A 19081-nucleotide genomic window follows, 5' to 3' on the forward strand; every position below is an offset into this window, starting at 1 on the left:
ATGAGCATCCCTTGAAAGTGCTCAGGGAAGACCAAAATGCTGAACTCTTCAGTTTCAATAAGAATTATTTTAATGAGCTTATATTTTAAGAGATTTCCATGTAACTTCTCTAGCATTCTTCAGTAGTCGTCTTCTAAATATGAAAACCTTAGGCCACGTCTACACTACAAACTTTGTTCGATGCAAGTTACGTTGGCATAAAGCTGCCCCAGTTCATGTATTGCTTGTGTGTGTGCATGTTTGTGTCCTTGCATCAGCGCTGTGCTTGCTCACCAAGAGCGTTTGTGTTGATGCACAGTGCAGTGCAGTTTGGGTAGGTATCCCAGTGTGCAACTGGCCACTGTCTTTTGGGAAATTTTGGCAAAGTATGGTGCGGCCAAAACAAGTTGCACAGTCATTACTGGGAGCAAGGGGTTAACTTCCCAGCATGCAACTGTCTTAATCCCAGGTCATCTGTATCCCATAACTTTGGCATCTTTTTTTCAAAATCCCATGAACCCTCATGGTTCTCCTCATTCTGTCATGTCTGACAGAGGCATGGAGCCTGCTGAGCTCTGCAGTATTGTCCTAATCGTTGCAAGCAAGGACGCATGATTCTCTGGTATTTCCAGTGCCACAAGAATAATGCGATCATGACAACTTTTCGGAGGACAGATTGCTGTGGAACCTAGTGAGAACCAATTCAAGGCTGTTGTTGATGGTCACGGAGCAGCCGCAGGTGGTGGAGCACTGCTTCTGGGCCTGAGAAACGAGCACTGACTAGTTTGACTGCATTGCAATGCAGGCTTGAGATGACGAGCAATGGCTGCAAAACTTTTGGATGCGCAAGGCGACATTCCTGGATCTGTGCGCTTAGCTTGTTCAAGACCTCCGGCCTAGGGACACCAGAATGAGAGCTGCACTGACAGTGGAGAAGCGAGTGGCGATTGCACTGTGGAAACTTGCAATGCCAGATTGCTACCAATCAGTGGGAAATAATTTTGGAGCTGGAAAATCCACAGTGGAGGCTGTTGTCATGAAAGTGTGCAGGGCCATTAATTGCCTCTGCTATGTAGGACTGTGACTCTTGGCAATGTGCAGGACATAGTAGATGCATTTGCAGTAGAGGGTCCTGAACTGCAGTGGAGCAATAGACTGCATGCATATCCCTGTTTTGGCACCAGAGCACCTTGCCACAGAGTACATCAACAGGGTTTCTTTTCTATGGCTATGCAAGCATTGGTAGATCACCAGGGATGCTTCACCGACATCAATATGGGCTGGTCAGGGAAGTCAAGTGATGCTTGCATCTTTGAGAATACAGGACTGTTCAGAAAGCTACAAACAAGGGCTTACTTTCTCAACCGCTGGATTATCATTGGCAGTGTTGAAATGCCAATAGTGATACTGGGAGACCCAATTTACCCCTTGCTTCCCTGGCTTATGAAGCTGTACACCGGCCACCTCAACAGCATCAAGGAAGAGCTCAGCAGGCGCAGAATGACAGTTGAACATGCTTTTGGTAGATTGAAGGAATGCTGGCATTGTTTATTCAAGAGATTTGAATCTCAGAGAGAAAAATATCTTGATGGTTATAGTTGCCTGCTGTGTCCTGCATAATATCTATGAAGTGAAGGGGGAAAAGTCGACGTTTCTGTGGCTGGTCCATAGCTATGTTTGCACAGCCTCTTCTCACCATAGGCCCAGGAGAGCCAATACTTCCTGTCTACTCCAAGTTGGAGCGTATCTAGAGCATGTAGCCACATGGTCAGCTAGGCAGTTGCTCACAACAGTGGTGAGCTACTAGGTGTGCTTGCAAGACTGGATAAGTAGGAAAGGGCATTACAAAAATTTGCTGGACTTTCAAGCAGCGGGGTGCGTTCTGAATGACGTGACCTCTGGGCAGTGGAGCTCACAACTGAGGCCAGAGCGGTCAGGGTTGGGCATTGTGGAACAACTGCTAGAGAACTGTTAAGGTTGACATCAATAACACAGTGTGTCTGCTTGTGCTCTGTCAACCTCCTGCTTGGGGAGGTGATGTTACTATTTCTGTGTAATGGGGCACTTACATCAGTGGGAGACAAATTTAGGTGCAGACACATGCACAACTACATGGATTCAAGGTGGCTTATGTCGACCTAACTTTGTAGCATAGCTCAGGCTTTACTCTTCCGGTCAGTACTGATTAGTTCTAGCATAACATTAAGACTATTTTAGGTGGAAATTGCAAGAAGAGAGATTAGATGTTAGCACTGCTTTGGCGACTCAGTGGTATTAATGTCAATTTTGTGCAGAAACAAAGTTTCACTGCCAGAAAATAATGGAATATACTTTTCTGTTGCCTCAAAGCTTGTCTTGAAGAATCCCTGACCATAAAGGATGATTTCTGTAATTGGTCAGTCTGAGTTCAATCATGAACCATTGGATTAACCTATCAGTCCACCTTCTTGTAGCAAACTTAGGCCATGCTCACTTAATAGGTCAACTATTTTAATTAATAGACTTAGGTCAGATTTAATAATTTGGTGATTGTCTCCTAGCTTTTCAAGGCAGCCAACTGCTTTCATAATTGTTCAAGGAAAGTTTGTGATATAAATCTCTTTCCTCTTCTAGAGATTTATGATGGCAATAAACTAACTTTCATTTAAGCTGTGTGTACCTTGAGTTTCTAATAGAAAACTCATTATAATCTGCTCATTTATAGTCAGCAGGTCACTATAACATGAGCAAGGTTGAATTTCAAGAGCAGTAAGAGGATACTCTTATCCACAGAAAGCTTCAGATGCTATTTTTTTTGTTGTTGTAATGGTTTTCTTTTTGGAATGGGAACAAAAGCAATATAATGACTGCCTCACCTGTTAATCTTAATACTAATTTTGTTTAGAATCAACACTATATAGCCTTCTATTGAACATATTCCTCATTGGATTCTAGGAAAATTGGCTGCGCATGGAATATTTCATCAAGTCTTGAGGTTTTTTTTTGTATTGCATTGAGGAAGACATTCCATTGTGTTTAGAGTTAGCATAGGAAGAAACTAAGTGCATATGATCTTAATTTTCTGCTTTAGTATGGTGAATTGGTTTAATGTAGTGAAATGTTGTATTCCTTTATTCCTACATTTATATCTACAAGGTTTTGTTTTTCACATCACTTAGGACTTGTTCACTTTGGAGTTTTCCTTTTGACGTTGGCATAGCTACTTCCGTACGCTGCTGACGTGCATCCACTTCCAAGCTTTGTGCTAACCGCTTTGTCCCCCTTCCTGCTCACCCGACGACAAGTCCCACATATATAAGGAACCAAAAACATTGGAAGCTACACAGCTCTGCACCTTCCAGGATATGCTGAAGAGCACTAACCCTGAAGATATTTGCAGGAGGGTTTTTTGTTTGTTTGTTTGTTCTCAAATGATCTTAGAAAGTCTGCAGTGAACGTGGTCAGCAAGAGATTTTGTGGCTAGCAGACTAGGCAGCATTTTTTCCACCTGACTGTCTAAGGTGTACTAGGTTGGGCCCATTTTCTTATGGACTTCCTAGAACTTTCAGAAAAACAGGGCTCCTCTCCAGCAGTTTTTGACAATTAAAAAAAAAACCACCAAAACACTTAGAGAATATCCCACCCAACAGAAAAAAATTAAGGTTGCAGACTAATATGGCATTGTGAGTGCATTACTTTTCAAGAATGTTAGACATAAGTGTTATAAATTCAAAAAACACGGGAGATGAGGCTGCAATGTTCAAACAAGGCACCCAAGCTACCTGAACTCTAGGTTCTTAGCAATGTCCTGGCAAAACAAACCCGTGCTACTTCAGTGTTCCATAATAAACAGTGTTGGTACTTGTGACCAAAACCAACAATGTTGTGTACTTAATTGCTCTGTGGTTACACTGCTTTATGGCTAACTTTGAAACCATGCGCAGAGCACACAAAATAAGTTTTACAAAGTCCTGATTTATGAATAGCACACTGAAGGCAATCATCCCCCATGCTCTAGCAAAGGTCCAATCTGCTCAGGTGCTGAGGGCAATCAACCTCTCATAGTCAGTGTTTAAGAGTTCAGATACTGACTCTGTATTTTTCCCCTTTGGCAGTCATTTATCCTGTTCATGTGCCTCAATATACAAAATTCATATTTCCCCCATCAGTGGTGTAGCATTGTAACTCCAGTCGGCTACCAAGAGGGCAATTTTTTCCCACCAAATAAAGCTTCTACTTATCTTTTTTTATTTTTGGAATAGCAGGTTGCCTTGTCTTTCTCCCCCTCCTGTTCAGTTGTGCTTAGATTCAGCCTCGCAGTGGTGGAGGTAGATTACCTATCATACCTGCTGTAAATTCAATTGACTAGGGTTTCTGGATCGTGGAAAAGAGTTCTCACTTACCCAGGTGTGCTCTAGCAAATGGATTAATCTGAGCTATGGCATTCTTAAATTCAAGCAGCTGCTTGAGTAAAACAGACTTTCAGTGGTTCTTATAACCTATTTAGCAGTTGATGAGCAATTAGTGATCTTGTATGGCTGTATGTAAAAGAGAATTTGAATATTTGTTAAAATGAGCCATTAACAGTGTTGGTTAAATGTAGGCATAGTATCTGTGGACGCTGTGTTCCAAAGTCATCCTCACTGACTTCTGTAATATGTTTGCAGTTAAAGTACTGGTCTGATTTATGATAATCTGTGATGGTCTTATGATGTTGATTGATTGCCTGACACTAGAGACCAGGTTGAAATCCACCAAATGAATTATTACTTAAAAAAAATACATACAGCTGAAAGAGCTGCTTTCCATTTGAAGGAAAATCCTTTTTATTTCTTGACACTTTTTTGACCAGCACTTCGTTGATCCACACGAAGAATTCAGTCATGCTCGTGTAGGTTTTGGACATTGTTGAAACTCCCATTCTGCTGTGGAAAGAAAATGTTTCATACATAACCTTCTCAGGTTGATGAAACTGTGGCAAGCATTCAGTCTGGTAATGGAGTGCCATATCATCACGCTAATGTGAAATGTTTGAAAGTTGCTTCAAAAACTGTCAGCGTGGCTGAAAACTATGAAGTTGCCCTCCCAGGGGATTGTTGGCAAAGCAAGCTCCATTCCCTTATCTCCGTAATTTATATGCAGAGAGTGGAACATTTTAGTGCTCTGTTTAATGGTAATGACATTAGGACATTACAATTAAATAATTCTACCTTAGGACTGATAGGTTGGTTTATTGCTTTAAAAAGAAAGCTTTGCTGTTAAATTATCACTTCTTCCATTTTCCCTCCCCTCTACCCACATCACTACTCCTATCAGCTGAATGAAATTGGCTGATCATACCACCACCTAGTCCTTAACATCAGTGAAAGCATTCGGTTCTTCAGGGTAAGATAGGATTCATCTTCCAGAGAACATATTTCTTATTTCACAACGCTTGGCCGCCTTTCTAATTGTTTATTTTGAGGTGTTTATGTATTTCTAGAGACCGACATTGTTTCTGAAGGGGTAAGTGTCTGTGGACATCCTGAATTCTATATATGTAGATAATCCGTGATGTATTGTGGGGAAGAAAATGGGGGAACTAAATTGGCTCATTAGGATTACATTTAACCTGCTATAATGATTGACCTCTTGCATACATCAATATTTTATAAGGTCTTCTACTTTTACCTTTTGGCGTAAAGGGAAATTAGTGTGGCTACTGTACAGATTTGGATACTCTACTTTCAGGTAGAAGAGGCACAAGACAGTAGGAAGCAATTTTGCATGGGTTGAAGTGATTGACTAGATCAGTGATGCTCAGACCTCAGTAGCTCAGGAGCCAAATTAGCAATCAAGATTACCCAAAAGAGCCACAGTAGTGTGAATTCATTGTTTCATGTATTATATATTCATATTTAAACAGTATGACGGGAAAATATTTAGTTTATATATAAATTATATATTATTTTCACAGGACAATGACGAAGTATTGACAGGTTTCAGAGTAGCAGCCATGTTATTCTGTATTCGCAAAAGGAAAAGGAGTACTTGTGACACCACAGAGACTAACAAATATATTTGAGCATAAGCTTTCATGAGTTACAGCTCACTTCATTGGATGCATGCAGTGGAAAATACAGTGGGGAGATTTTATATAAACAGAGAACATGAAACAGTGGGTGTTACCTGATCACTCTCATTACAGTGTGTATGGTAATGTGAGCTATTGCCAGCAGGAGAGAAAAAAAAAACTTTTTGTAGTGATAATCAAGGTGGGCCATTTCCAGCAGTTGACAAGATGGTGTGAGGAACAGTGTGTGTGGAGAATAAACATGGGGAAATAGTTTTACTTTGTGTAATAACGCATCTACTCCCAGTCTTTATTCAAGCCTAATTTAATGGTATCCAGTTTGCAAATTAATTCCAATTCAGCAGTCTCTCGTTGGAGTCTGTTTTTGAAGTTTTTTGTTGAAGAATTGCGACTTTTTGGTCTGTAATCGAGTGACCAAAGAGATTGAAGTGTTCTCTGACTAGTTTTTGAATGTTATAATTCTTGACTTCTGATTTGTGTCCATTTATTCTTTTACATAGAAACTGTCCGGTTTGGCCAATGTACATAGCAGATGGGCATTGCTGGCACATGATGGCATATATCACATTGGTAGATGTGCAGGTGAACGAGCCTCTGATAGTGTGGCTGATGTGATTAGGTCCTATGATGGTGTCCCCTCAGTAGATATGTGGACGCAGTTGGCAACAGGTTTTGTTGCAAGGATAGGTTCCTGGGTTAGTGTTTTTGTTGTGTGGCGTGTGGTTGCTGGTGAGTATTTGCTTCAGGTTTGGGGGCTGTCTGTAAGCAAGGACTGGCCTGTCTCCCAAGATCTGTGAGAGTGACGGGTCATCCTTTAGGATAGGTTGTAGATCCTTGATGATGCACTGGAGAGGTTTTCGTTGGGGGCTGAAGGTGATGGCTAGTGGCGTTCTGTTATTTTCTTTGTTGGGCCTGTCCTGTAGTAGGTGACTTCTAGGTATTCTTCTGGCTCTGTCAATATGTTTCTTCACTTCAGCAGGTGGGTATTGTAGTTGTAATAACGCTTTATAGAGATCTTGTAGGTGTTTGTCTGTGTCTGAGGGGTTGGAGCAAATGCGGTTGTATCGTAGAGCTTGGTTGTAGACAATGGATCGTTTGGTGTGTCCTGGATGGAAGCTGGAGGCATGTAGGTAGGAATAGCGGTCAGTAGGTTTCCGGTATAGGGTGGTGTTTATGTGACCATCGCTTATTAGCACTGTAGTGTCCGGGAAGTGGATCTCTTGTGTGGACTGGTCCAGGCTGAGGTTGATGGTGGGATGGAAAATGTTGAAATCATGGTGGAATTCTTCAAGGGCTTCTTTTCCATGGGTCCAAATGATGAAGATGTCATCAGTGTAGTGCAAGTAGACTGGGGCATTAGGGGACGAGAGCTGAGGCAGCATTGTTCTAAGTCAGCCATAAAAATGTTGGCATACTATGTGGCCATGCGTGTACCCATAGCAGTGCCGCTGATTTGAAGGTATACATTGTCCCCAAATGTGAAATAGTTATGGGTGAGGACAAAGTCACAAAGTTCAGCCACCAGGTTTGCCATGACATTATCGGGGGTAGTGTTCCTGACTGCTTGTCGTCCATCTTTGTGTGGAATGTTGGTGTAGAGGGCTTCTACATCCATAGTGGCCAGGATGGTGTTATCAGGAAGATCACCGATGGACTGTAGTTTCCTCAGGAAGTCAGTGGTGTCTCGAAGGTAGCTGGGAGTGCTGGTAGCATAGGGCCTGAGGAGGGAGTCTACATAGCCAGACAATCCTGCTGTCAGGGTGCTAATGCCTGAGATGATGGGGTGCCCAGGATTTCCAGGTTTATGGATCTTGGGTAGTAGATAGAATATCCCAGGTCAGGGTTCCAGGGGTGTGTCTGTGCGGATTTGATCTTTTGCTTTTTCAGGGAGTTTCTTGAGCAAATGCTGTAGTTTCTTTTGGTAACTCTCAGTGCGATCAGAGGGTAATGGCTTGTAGAAAGTGGTGTTGGAGAGCTGCCGAGCAGCCTCTTGTTCATATTCCGACGTATTCATGATGACGACAGCATCTCCTTTGTCAGCCTTTTTGATTATGATGTCAGAGTTGTTTCTGAGGCTGTGGATGGCATTGTGTTCTGCACGGCTGAGGTTATGGGGCAAGTGATGCTGCTTTTCCACAATTTCAGCCTGTGAACGTCGGCAGAAGCACTCTATGTAGAAGTCCAGTCTGTTGTTTTGACCTTCAGGAGGAGTCCACCCAGAATCCTTCTTTTTGTAGTCTTGGTAGGAAGGTCTCTGTGTGTTAGTATGTTGTTCAGAGGTGTATTGGAAATATTCTTTGAGTCGGAGACATCAAAAATAGGATTCTAGGTTACCACAGAACTGTATCATGTTTGTCGGTGTGGAGGGGCGGAAGGAGAGGCCCCGAGATAGGACAGATTCTTCTGCTGGGCTAAGAGTATAGCTGGATAGATTAACAATATTGCTGGGTGGGTTAAGGGAACCACTGTTGTGGCCCCTTGTGGCATGTAGTAGTTTAGATAGTTTAGTGTCCTTTTTTTTTTTTTTGTAGAGAAGCAAAGTGTGTGTTGTAAATGGCTTGTCTAGTTTTTGTAAAGTCCAGCCACGAGGAAGTTTGTGTGGAAAGTTGGTTTTTTATGAGAATATCCAGTGAAAGCATCCTGATTGGTTAATAATTAAATTAGTGTGTTAATATCACATGTCTCCTGTGGCTCTTTGCAGCACTTTAAAGAGCCACTTGCAGCTTGTGAGCCTCAGTCTCAGTATCATTGGACTAGATGCTTTTGTGCTGAAGGGTGGGGTATAGATCATTTGGTGCTCTGTGGGTGTAGCCATGACACACACTGCCCCAGTAATGCCCCTGGGATATGACCTTCTGAGCTACGTCTGTTTGGAAATCCCAGCAGTGGTTTAGTGTCAAAACCAGGGAGGCTTTCACCACTGGGAAATAATCAAATACAAATGAGCTTGGTTAGAATCTTCAGACAAGGTTTGTCTATATTTGGAGAGAAAGGGGTTTTACTCTAAAATCTGGGACAGGAGGATCCAAAGAGAGAAGGGCATCTCTGTAGTTAGGGCTCTACCAAATTCACAGTTCATTTTGGTCAATTTCACAGTCATAGGATTGTAATAATTGTAAATGTCATGATTTCAGCTCTTTAAATCTGGAATTGCATGGTGTTGTAATTGTGGGGTTCCTGACCCAAAAGGGAGTTGTAGGAGGGTTGCGGCACTGCTACCCTTGCTTCTGCGCTGCTGCCTTCGGAACTGGGCCCTCAGTCAGCGGCCGCCACTGTCCGGCCGCCCAGCTGTGAAGGCAGCATTTCAGAAGTAAGGGTGGCATGGCATGGTATGGTATTGCCACCCTTCGTTCTGTGCGCCTGCTGGCAGGGCGCTGCCTTCGGAGCTGGGCGCCCAGCCAACAGCTGCCGCTTTCCGGCCACCCAGCTCTGAAGGCAGCGCAGAAGTAATAGTGTCAATACTGTGCCCCACCCTGCCCGCCAAATAGCCTTGTCACCCTCTTCCCCCCTACAACTCCCTTTTGGGTCAGGACCCCCAATTTGAGAAACGCTGGTCTTCCCTGTGAAATCTGTATAGGATAGGGTAAATGCACACAACAAAATAGAGTTCATGGTCTGTGACGTGTTTTTCATGGCCATAAATTCGGTAGGGCCTGATCTGTAACGCTTGTCTTCATAGACTTGTTTGAAGGAGGGGACACATGAAGGGAAAGTTACAAGAGACTACTGGTTTTGGTCATTGTGATTTGGTTGTAGAAGTACCCAGTACAAAATTCAGCTTGAAACCTAAGAGCTGGCTATGTTTTTTTTTTGTTTTTTTTTTCCCCTTCATCTGTGTCTTCTCTAAACTTTCTTTCCAGCTGCTCAGACTGTGAGTGCACAACATAGGATTTTCCCTTCCCCAGTTCCTTTTCTGTGATTCTAGATGGTCAGCAGATGAATTCTATGAAAGAAAATTTTGCATGAGCTTTACCAGGAAAAAATTAGTAACTGCAGTTTACTGAGTTAGGTGGTGATATTTCAATTTCTGAGAATTAAATTCAGAAAGTTGCTGTCTGTGACTTATCAAATGCTTGTAACTTAGGTTCGGTTATACTGGAGTCGAGAGCCTCGAAATAATGTCAAGTAAATCAACTGCCTTAAGCACATAACCTGATAGACATTGGTACAAGTTCATGTTTCTAATATTCCCGTTGGAAAGGTTTCAGAACAGAAGGCGTCAGAAGCCTGAGGCCAGTCTTCAATTTGACTGGTTTAAAATGGCTGATTGCTTAGAGGTCAAGCTGCAAACAATGAAGATAAATTTCATAGCAGTCTTTTTCCCCGCTATTGGATAGCTGTATGTTAGGATTTTCAGCGTGAATACTCGTGAAAATAAGAACTAACTGCTGACTAGAATCACTAACTATGGACAGGTTTCAGAGTAGCAGCCGTGTTAGTCTGTATGCATCCGATGAAGTGAGCTGTAGCTCACGAAAGCTTATGCTCAAATAAATTGGTTAGTCTCTAAGGTGCCACTAGTACTCCTTTTCTTTTAACTATGGACAGGTATGATTCAAACTTTTCTGCAGATGTTCTGTTGAACCCTAATTCTGGACTGCAGTATCCCTATTGTTCCATTCTTAGGTTCCTTCCAGGGTCGATAAAAACAAATGATTTAAAAAAAAATCAAAACAAATTTTTTATTTAAATTAGGTTTTTTCCTCAAAGCATTTTATCAAAAAAATCCACCTAAAGATATTTTTAATTAAGATCCATTATAGCTCAAAGATATCTCGTCATGGAATAGGGATTATAAATTCGAATTCTATAGTATGAGACAATATATTCCTGTAATGTTTAAGAAAAGTTTTGTAAATGACTTCCAATAGTTCATGGATTAGGGACCCAATCTTATGGGGTTTCAGGGGCTTCTGTATAGATTATTTCTATCTACTCAATGGGACTCAGTGCTCAGTCTAGACGATACCATCACAGATGCTTAGTTTTGCAGTTCTCAAACTGCGGATTTGTGTCTCAAGAGGTAACATGCTTGTTAACAGCAAAAATGTTTTAAAATAAATAATATATAGAGATGAGAAATAACAGACCTCAACTCTATTGCCCTTCTGCAAATTTGTGTACACGGAGTCAATCCCTTACCTCTCTCTAAAAGTGCAAAGTTTCAAAAAGTTCAATGAATAGAAGATTGTTGGGGGCAGAATAGATATGGACAGGAAGAAGAAGTCTGGAGATAAATGTGAGAAGCGAGGGACATATGCTTGTTTTGTTAAAATATTATGTTTGCTGTTGAAGAAAAAAATCCAGAATACTTAACGTTGTTGTTTTAGTTAAATAACACAATTTAAATGACTGTCTGGTGACATTCTCCTCCTAATACAGCATGGCACGAAAATCCTCCAAATATTAATGATTAACCTGTTGAATCAGAGATCGTTTACCCCCCCCCCCCCCAAAGACTTCATATATATCTGATTCAATTACCTTTGGTAAACAAAATAACCAAACGATCATTCATTTTCTGATATAGCTGTAAAACTAATCTGAAAAATTTTCAAAATAAATCACTATTTAAACATGTATCCCGTGTACCTTCTAAAAATGAAATCTACATCTATCTCTGAGTTGTGAAGAATATGTACGAAGGTTATAACAACCAACGAGAACGCACTTTTATGTAGAAAACCATGATTAAATCGAGTCTTCCTGACTAGTGATTTAAATCATGATTTAAATCAATTTCATTTAAATCAAATCTACCCTGGTTCCTTCTAACTGGTGGTTCAGCATATCATGCTGATTTTAAGTACAGAATTTGTGAAATGGACAAATATTAAAGAAGTGAATATTGTACTCATTTTTGGACAAATATTAAAGAAGTGAATATTGTACTCATTTTCATGAGGGTCCTGGCCTAGATTTGAATCCAGATCTGTTGCGATGAAAGGCTAGTACAAAAAGTAATTACAGTACCAGCTCATTCAAATTGAAAGCAGCATTGCTTATTGTATCTGGCATATGCATCACCCTTGGTATCGCTCTCTGACATCAGATCAAAAGTTAATAGGTGTTTGATCTGATGTGAAATGAGTTGGTGACTCTTTTTGCTGAGTACCGAGAGATCAGACATCTGTCACAAAAGATGACTGGCAGACCATAGCATAGAAACCAAAGTTTGGATTTATTATAATGTAGATCAGTGCCGTTCATTCCACCCCTTATGTATTCTAGGCAATGGTCCTCAACCAGGGGACCGAGGCCTCCTGGGGAAGCGCTAGCAGGTTTCAGGGGGTCCATCAAGCATGACTGGTGTTAGACTTGCTAGGACCCAAGGCAGAAAGCCAAACCCCGCTGTGCAGGACTGCAGCCTGGGACCCAAGCTCCACCACCTGGGGCTAAAGCCGAAGACTGAGCAACTTAGCTTTGCGATGCTTCCTGTGGCATGGGGCCCTGAGCAGTTGCCCTGCTTGCTACCCACTAACGCCAGACCCAGCTTTTATATGCAGAAAAGCAGTTGTGGCACAACTGGGCCGTGGAATTTCTGTAGCATGTTGGGTAGTGGGGGGAGGCTCAGAAAGAAAAAGGTTCAGAACCCCTGTTCTAGGGGAAAGTGAAGAGGTGCTCGTGAGAGAAGAGATCTGTCAAGGCTGACATTGCTGGTGGAATGATGGGGACAGTTGACACAATATAGAGTAGCTGGATAGGGTGAGGTTAAAATGCTTAGCCTTAAGGCAAGGACAAACAGCTTGAACTCTATGCATCTGAAGAAGTGATTTTTTTACCCATGAAAGCTTATGCTCAAATAAATCTGTTAGTTTTTAAGGTGCCACCGGACTCCTCATTGTTTTTGTGGATACAGACTGATACGGCTACCCCTCTGATAGCTTGAACTTGTTGCAGTGAAGGCTGATATTGGGCTACAGAGCCAGTCTTAGTACCATGGGGAATAGGATGATTTTTTTCCCAATGGTTATCAAATGCACTTTTCTGTACAGACCTGCAGCATCATTGCCTCCTAGTGAAGAAGAAAGACCTGTGTAGTGTCCTCAAGACCTATGTGGTAGTGGTTGACTCATGGTAGAAATACTTATGTTGAGGCCTCCTTCCTGCAGTGGCTAGAGTCAGGCTGTACTGTCAGTGTCAGCTGCTGTTCAAAGCATTTTAAAAACTTAGTAAATCTCATGCTTTGTCCATCCCAGGATTTTTTTAAGTATCTCCAGTAAATTCAGCCTTTATGAAGACTTTTGCTTAAGTTCATGAAGCATAATTTAGATGATTGATTCTGCAGTGTAAAGAGTAAAGAGTTTGAGATGCAGAATCATGATCAAAGCTACTTTTATAAAAACAAACCCACAAGTTGTTTGAAACAAATGTATTTCTTCTGCAGTGTTGTGATGTACTTTCATGGTGCAGTTGAACGTGATTTCTTCCTCACATTCCTCAGTAAAATCTTGGTTATCACTTAATATTAGATTGCTTAGCAGTGTCTGAGGCTGTCAGAACCTTTTATCTTTGTCCAGAGATCTATGATAGCAAGTGTACTAAATGAAGTTTTTAGATGCAGTGATGTTGTAGCTGTGTTGGTCCCAGGATATTACAGAGACCAGGTGGGTGAAAAGTAATATCTTTTATTGGACCAACTTCTCTCTCACCAACAGAACTTGGTCCAATAAAATATATTAGCCAAGGTGGGTAAGGTATCAAATTGAGTTTTTGACAATCTAAGATTGAGCCCTAAAAAGCTACTAATATTTATGTATAGTTTCCTTACTGAAGCAATGGCTTTAAAAAAAAAAAATAGGTGAGGAAAAGTCTTCAAGAATCTACTAATCTTTTCAAAAGCTTCACTAAAAAGGTCATAAAGTAAACATCTCTTGACCAAAATTATATTAGATCCTCATGTAAAATGTGAAGTTAATTTAGAAGCACTACGCTCAAGATCTTTGTCCTCTCTTCTGCATATTTTATTTGGTGCCCCACCCCTGAAGCTATATTTATCTTATAGGATTACATGATCTGGCAAATCTAAAAAAGATTTTCAGTAAAAGAAACCAAGTGTATTTTGTCTTTAAGGACAGACAATGTATTGTGAAGGAGAAGCACGTGATTCTCCCCCCCCCCCCCTTTTGTGTATTGATTTAAAGAGGAAAGGAGTAGCAATATCTTGGGTGGATTTGGTTTAGGTATGAATTTAAAATATAGATGTGTGGTATGATTCAGAAGTTTCAAAAGATAAGGTTTATTTTGGTCTGTTTCTTTTGATGCATTTAAATTTTCTTTTCCTGGCACTTAAGATTGAGCTGAGGTGAGCTCTCCTCACTTGTTTGTGGATATAACCAAGCATTCATGATACAGAAGCAAGTAAGGGGGCTGTAGGGGGATTGTATTCACTATCAACCTGATCCTGTGATGCAATAAGCTTCTCTTGAGGGATAGTGAGTGCCCTTTAACTCCCCATGTGGTAAAATTCTGATAAAATACAATATTAAATTCCAATTAAATATTTGGAAATCACAGTCCTTTAACATGTTAATTAACAAGTTTCTTTAATATAGGAGCCTGACAAGGAACATATGGAGGAAGTAAGTAGCAAGAGGGCAAAGCTTGTCAGCACCTGGTTTTGGGAGTGCATGCTTCTGACACTAAGCAGTCTAACATTTATTAATAAGAAACCTTCCCACTCTGCTATGGACTGTGATTTTTTTTGATGTGAAATTACCTTTAATCAAGGGCTGAGTTTTTTATGGTTGCTTACTTGGTTAAAGCTTTCGATAGTCAAATTTGCCATTTCTAATATTAACCAACACCATTCTCGAGACATGCCTGAAAGCATGCTCGTGCGGTGTGGGCATAGATATCTGTACATGTTCTCATCCTTTCCAGTTAGAATTTTCACAGAAGTTGGCTAAAGGTATTTTTTTTTATAAATAGACATAGGTTTCTTTCCATTGCAAGGGGGCTTCCAGAAATGTTCATTGAGTTGCCACCAGATTGGCATCCCTGCTCCTTAAGGCCTGTTCTTGCTTTATCTCTGTGACCTTATATAGAAATAAGTTAGAGGTGATTCAACATCCCTTACTCTAGAAGTCATTCTTCCCTGGCAGTATCCCTACAAACTTGGGGGGAGGCCTGAGCAGAAACAAAATGCTGCAACAAGTAGTAAAACCTGTTCAACATTAGAGAACCTTGATATGCTAATATAAGCAAAAAGAGTTAAACTCTTCCAGGCTGTGGGTAAACCCAGCCCTCAAAATAATAGGGAACCTACCTTCTGCAAGGCATCTCTTCCTTTTGTGTGTCCATCCCTTTATTATGCAGAGATGTTTGAGGGGAGGAGAAGATGAGGTTGACTCCTCACCCCAGCTTGTGTGCTTGGGACAAAGTAGTGCCCTGTACAAGACAGTATAGTATTATCTTTAAATGGAGTTGTATTGATTGATTATATAACACCAGTGAAGGCACTGTTTGTACTCTAACTGGAGGGGGAAACTCCTCCCCACCTCAGAAATAAAAGGAATTTTCCTCTAAATGGAAACTTACCCCAGCAGCACCAATTTGAGAAATGAGGAAGAAACATGGTGATTCAGAAGGGAGAAAAAAAAAACTACAAAGGATATGGGACCCTTATTTGGCAAATCTATTTCTTTAATCATCTTGAAAAAGCTCAGTGCTGTATATTCAGACAAATGGAAAACATTGCAAGTTTGAATCCAGTGAATGGTGGTCACGTATATAACATTTAGCCGTGATGGATTACCAGAGTAAGTAGGATTTGATTTCAGCAACACCGTTTCAGCCTTCCACACAAATATCCAGAGCAGTAATCAAATAACTAATCTCAAGGAAACCATTAATAAACTGCTTCCAATGAACAAACTTGGCTTTCAACCTGTCTACCATCCTCTATTCCAGTAATGCTATATAGAGAGCAAAATTCAACTTTGAGTTATGCTGGCTTTTGGATGTCATAACCTTGGTTTCTTCGTTTTCCTCCAGCTTTGGTGAAGCTTGCTAGAGTGGAGAGACTGGCCCTGGTAAAAGAATACTTCAAGATTTATAATTTGAGGCACTCTGCATTGTTGCGATGGGAGAGATGGAAAATATAGCTGTAATTTAAAAAATCTGTGTCTGAAGACTACCATACTGTCCAATATACTGAGAGAGTATTGCTGTGCTCTACCTCCCTGCTGTACAGTTTAATTTGTAGATTAGATTTGAGCAGGTGCAAATGTTGGGGGATTTACTGGAAGGATCCACAGATCACACACACACAGCTGAAAGTTAACCAATCCTGCATAATCATAATCTTTTAGTTGTTACCATGGGAACTACAGTTCCTCATTTAGGTAATTTTTTTAAAAGGATTCTTGTCATTCTAATTCCTGCTTTCAGTCTTTTGAAGTTGTACCCTTACCAAATTAGCTGTTTTCAGTTAGTTTCAGTGTACTGAAGCCACAGACTGCCCACAGCAAGATGGCCTCCAGGTTTCTTTAACTGAAAGTGATGCTACCAGCCCTCATTGCTTCCAATGGCTGAAGGTAGCTTGCTCAGGGAACATGGTGGCTGCCTTAGCTGCCATCTGAGGAATAAGCAGGAGAATGTGGGAGGTGTTGAGAATGGGATGATGGGAGCAACAGGGAGGGAGAATATGTCAGGAATCAAAGGAATTTTAGTAGCAGATACAGGGAAATGTGGCATGGCAGAGAAGGAGACAAATATGTAGCAGAATAAGAAGGAAATATGGGGAGGCAAATGGATGCGGGTGATAGGGACAGAAGACTTGAGGGAGATCATGGAGAGAAAGAAGAGGCAGTAGTTCTAATTCAGTCCTGTCCAGGTAGAGAGAGGGGTACAATGGTAGTTCCCCACACCTAAGGTGAAAGGAGAGAGTAAGCAAAATCCTTTCCAGATAGTGAACAGTTAGGTTTAAACTGTGTGCATCTAAGGTTGAATTTTAGCTCTGTGGTGATTGCACGCAAATTGGGGGCATGCAGCTTCTCTCTATAAAGGCAAAAAACCCAACAACATGTGGCAGGTTTTTTTAAAAAAATATACTTTGACTGACTTAAATAAGGTGTAAAAAAAAAAATCTTTTTCTTTTGACTCATGACTTTTGAAATTATTGCCAACTCCATGCAATTTATTCATTACATGTTTGTACAATACGATCACAATGGGCCCTGATTTGGGCCTGAAGGTGCTACGGTAATTACAGAAAGGAAGAGAAACTTCTGGCTGGACTGAGTTTTTTTCCCCCTTCTGTTCTTCACTCCCCCTCCCCCCAGTCAAAAGAAAGTATCTTGTGAAAAGAGTAAAAGAAATTTGAATGTTTGTCTACTTTCCTTTACCCAATGTAAATACACAGCATGCATATTATATATAAAATAAGTTATCCTAATACTCATTGAGCCTGTCTATAGACACACATTGGAAAAAGCAATACTTCACTTTTCAGCCCTTACATTTTAGACTTGCAGAATGGTGCTAGGACAGCCACATAGCAGCAGCATATTGTGCATGTATTTTGATAGCGTACTATGCCCGTGTAGTTCCACTTAATAGATTTTTATAAGGCAAATGAGCTGTTTTATGCTTTGCACTCAATGCTTTTTGTTGTTGTTGTTGTCCATATTTGAATTACTGGTATATTGGCTATGAACAATTGCTGAGCCATAATAATTTGCTTAACAGAAGTACTAACATAACTTTTCATAGATTCTGAGGCCAGAAAGGACTCCTGTGATCATTTAGTCTGACCTGAATTTTACTTCCCTGAATTAATTTCTTTTTGAACTAGTGCATATCTTTTAGAAAAACATCCAAACTTGATTTTAAAAATTGCCAATGATGGAGAATAAAGCATTGCCATTGGTAAGTTGTTCAGTGATTGTTTATCCTCACTGTTAAAAATTTACACTTTATTTCTTTGGTCTGAATTTGTCTAGCTTCAGTTACCAACCGTTGGATCAGGTTATATCTTTTGTGTGCTAGATTGAAAAGCCCATTATCAAATATTTGTTCCCCATGTAAGTACTTAGGGGTGACTTAAATCAGAGTCTAACCTTCAGTTTAAGCTAAATAGATTGAGCTCCTTGAGTCTGTCACAATAAGATATGTTTTCCAACTGTTTAATCATTCTTGTGGCTCTTCTCTGAACCCTGTCCAATTTATCATCATCTACCTTGAACTGTTCACTCCAAAACTGCAGACAGTATTCTAGGAGCAGTTGCATCAGTGCCAAATACTAAAGTAATATAATCCTTCTACTTCTGCTTGAGATACCGCTGTTTATATATCCAAGGATCACATTAGCCCTTTTGATAACAGCATCTCTTTGGAGCTAATTTGCTGCTGATTATCTGCAATGACCCACAGGAATTTTTCAGTCGCACTGCTTCCCAGGATAGAGTCTACATGTATGTATGACCTCCGTTCTTTTTTCCCTAGGGTATAACTTCATATTTGGCAATATTGAAATGCATTTTGTTTGCTTGTGCCCAGTTTACCAAACCATCCAGATTACTCTGAGTGACCTGTCATATCCATTTTTTTTTTTTTTACTACTCCCCAATCTTTGTCATTTCAGACTTTGTGTTGATATTATGTGCCCTTCCAAGTATTAGGGTTGCCAACCCTCCAGGAGTCTCTAGGAATTAAAGATTAATCTTTAATTAAAGATTGTCATGTGATGAAATCTCCAGGAATTCGTCCAACCAAAGTTGGCAACCCTGCAAATCATTGATAAAAATGTTAAATAGTGTAGGGCCCAGAATAGATCTTTACAGGACCCCACTAGAAAATGCTGCATGATTATCTGTTTACAGTTACATTTTGATCCTTGTCAGTTACCTAATTTTAGATCCATTTAATGCAGGCCATGGTACATTCTGATTATTTAAAAAAACAAACACCCCCCCCCACCACACTAGAAAAATACAAAATTAACAAGTCAGTTGCCTTGCAGGAGTCTTTAATTTACAAGTCTTCAAGCCTTATAGCGTAATATAATACATTATCTTATTTCTGCTATAAAGACTGAGGACTTTTGCT

The 19081-nt window shown here is 40.6% G+C and overlaps 1 protein-coding gene across 7 annotated transcripts in view; it reads left to right on the top strand.

The window, feature by feature from the left end:
• Positions 1-19081, top strand: part of PIK3C3 (phosphatidylinositol 3-kinase catalytic subunit type 3) — a 137258-nt gene that overhangs the window by 5286 nt on the left and 112891 nt on the right. The window lies entirely within an intron of this gene.

Source organism: Lepidochelys kempii, chromosome 5 (assembly GCF_965140285.1).
Source record: "Lepidochelys kempii isolate rLepKem1 chromosome 5, rLepKem1.hap1, whole genome shotgun sequence".
NCBI classification, from domain to species: domain Eukaryota; kingdom Metazoa; phylum Chordata; order Testudines; family Cheloniidae; genus Lepidochelys; species Lepidochelys kempii.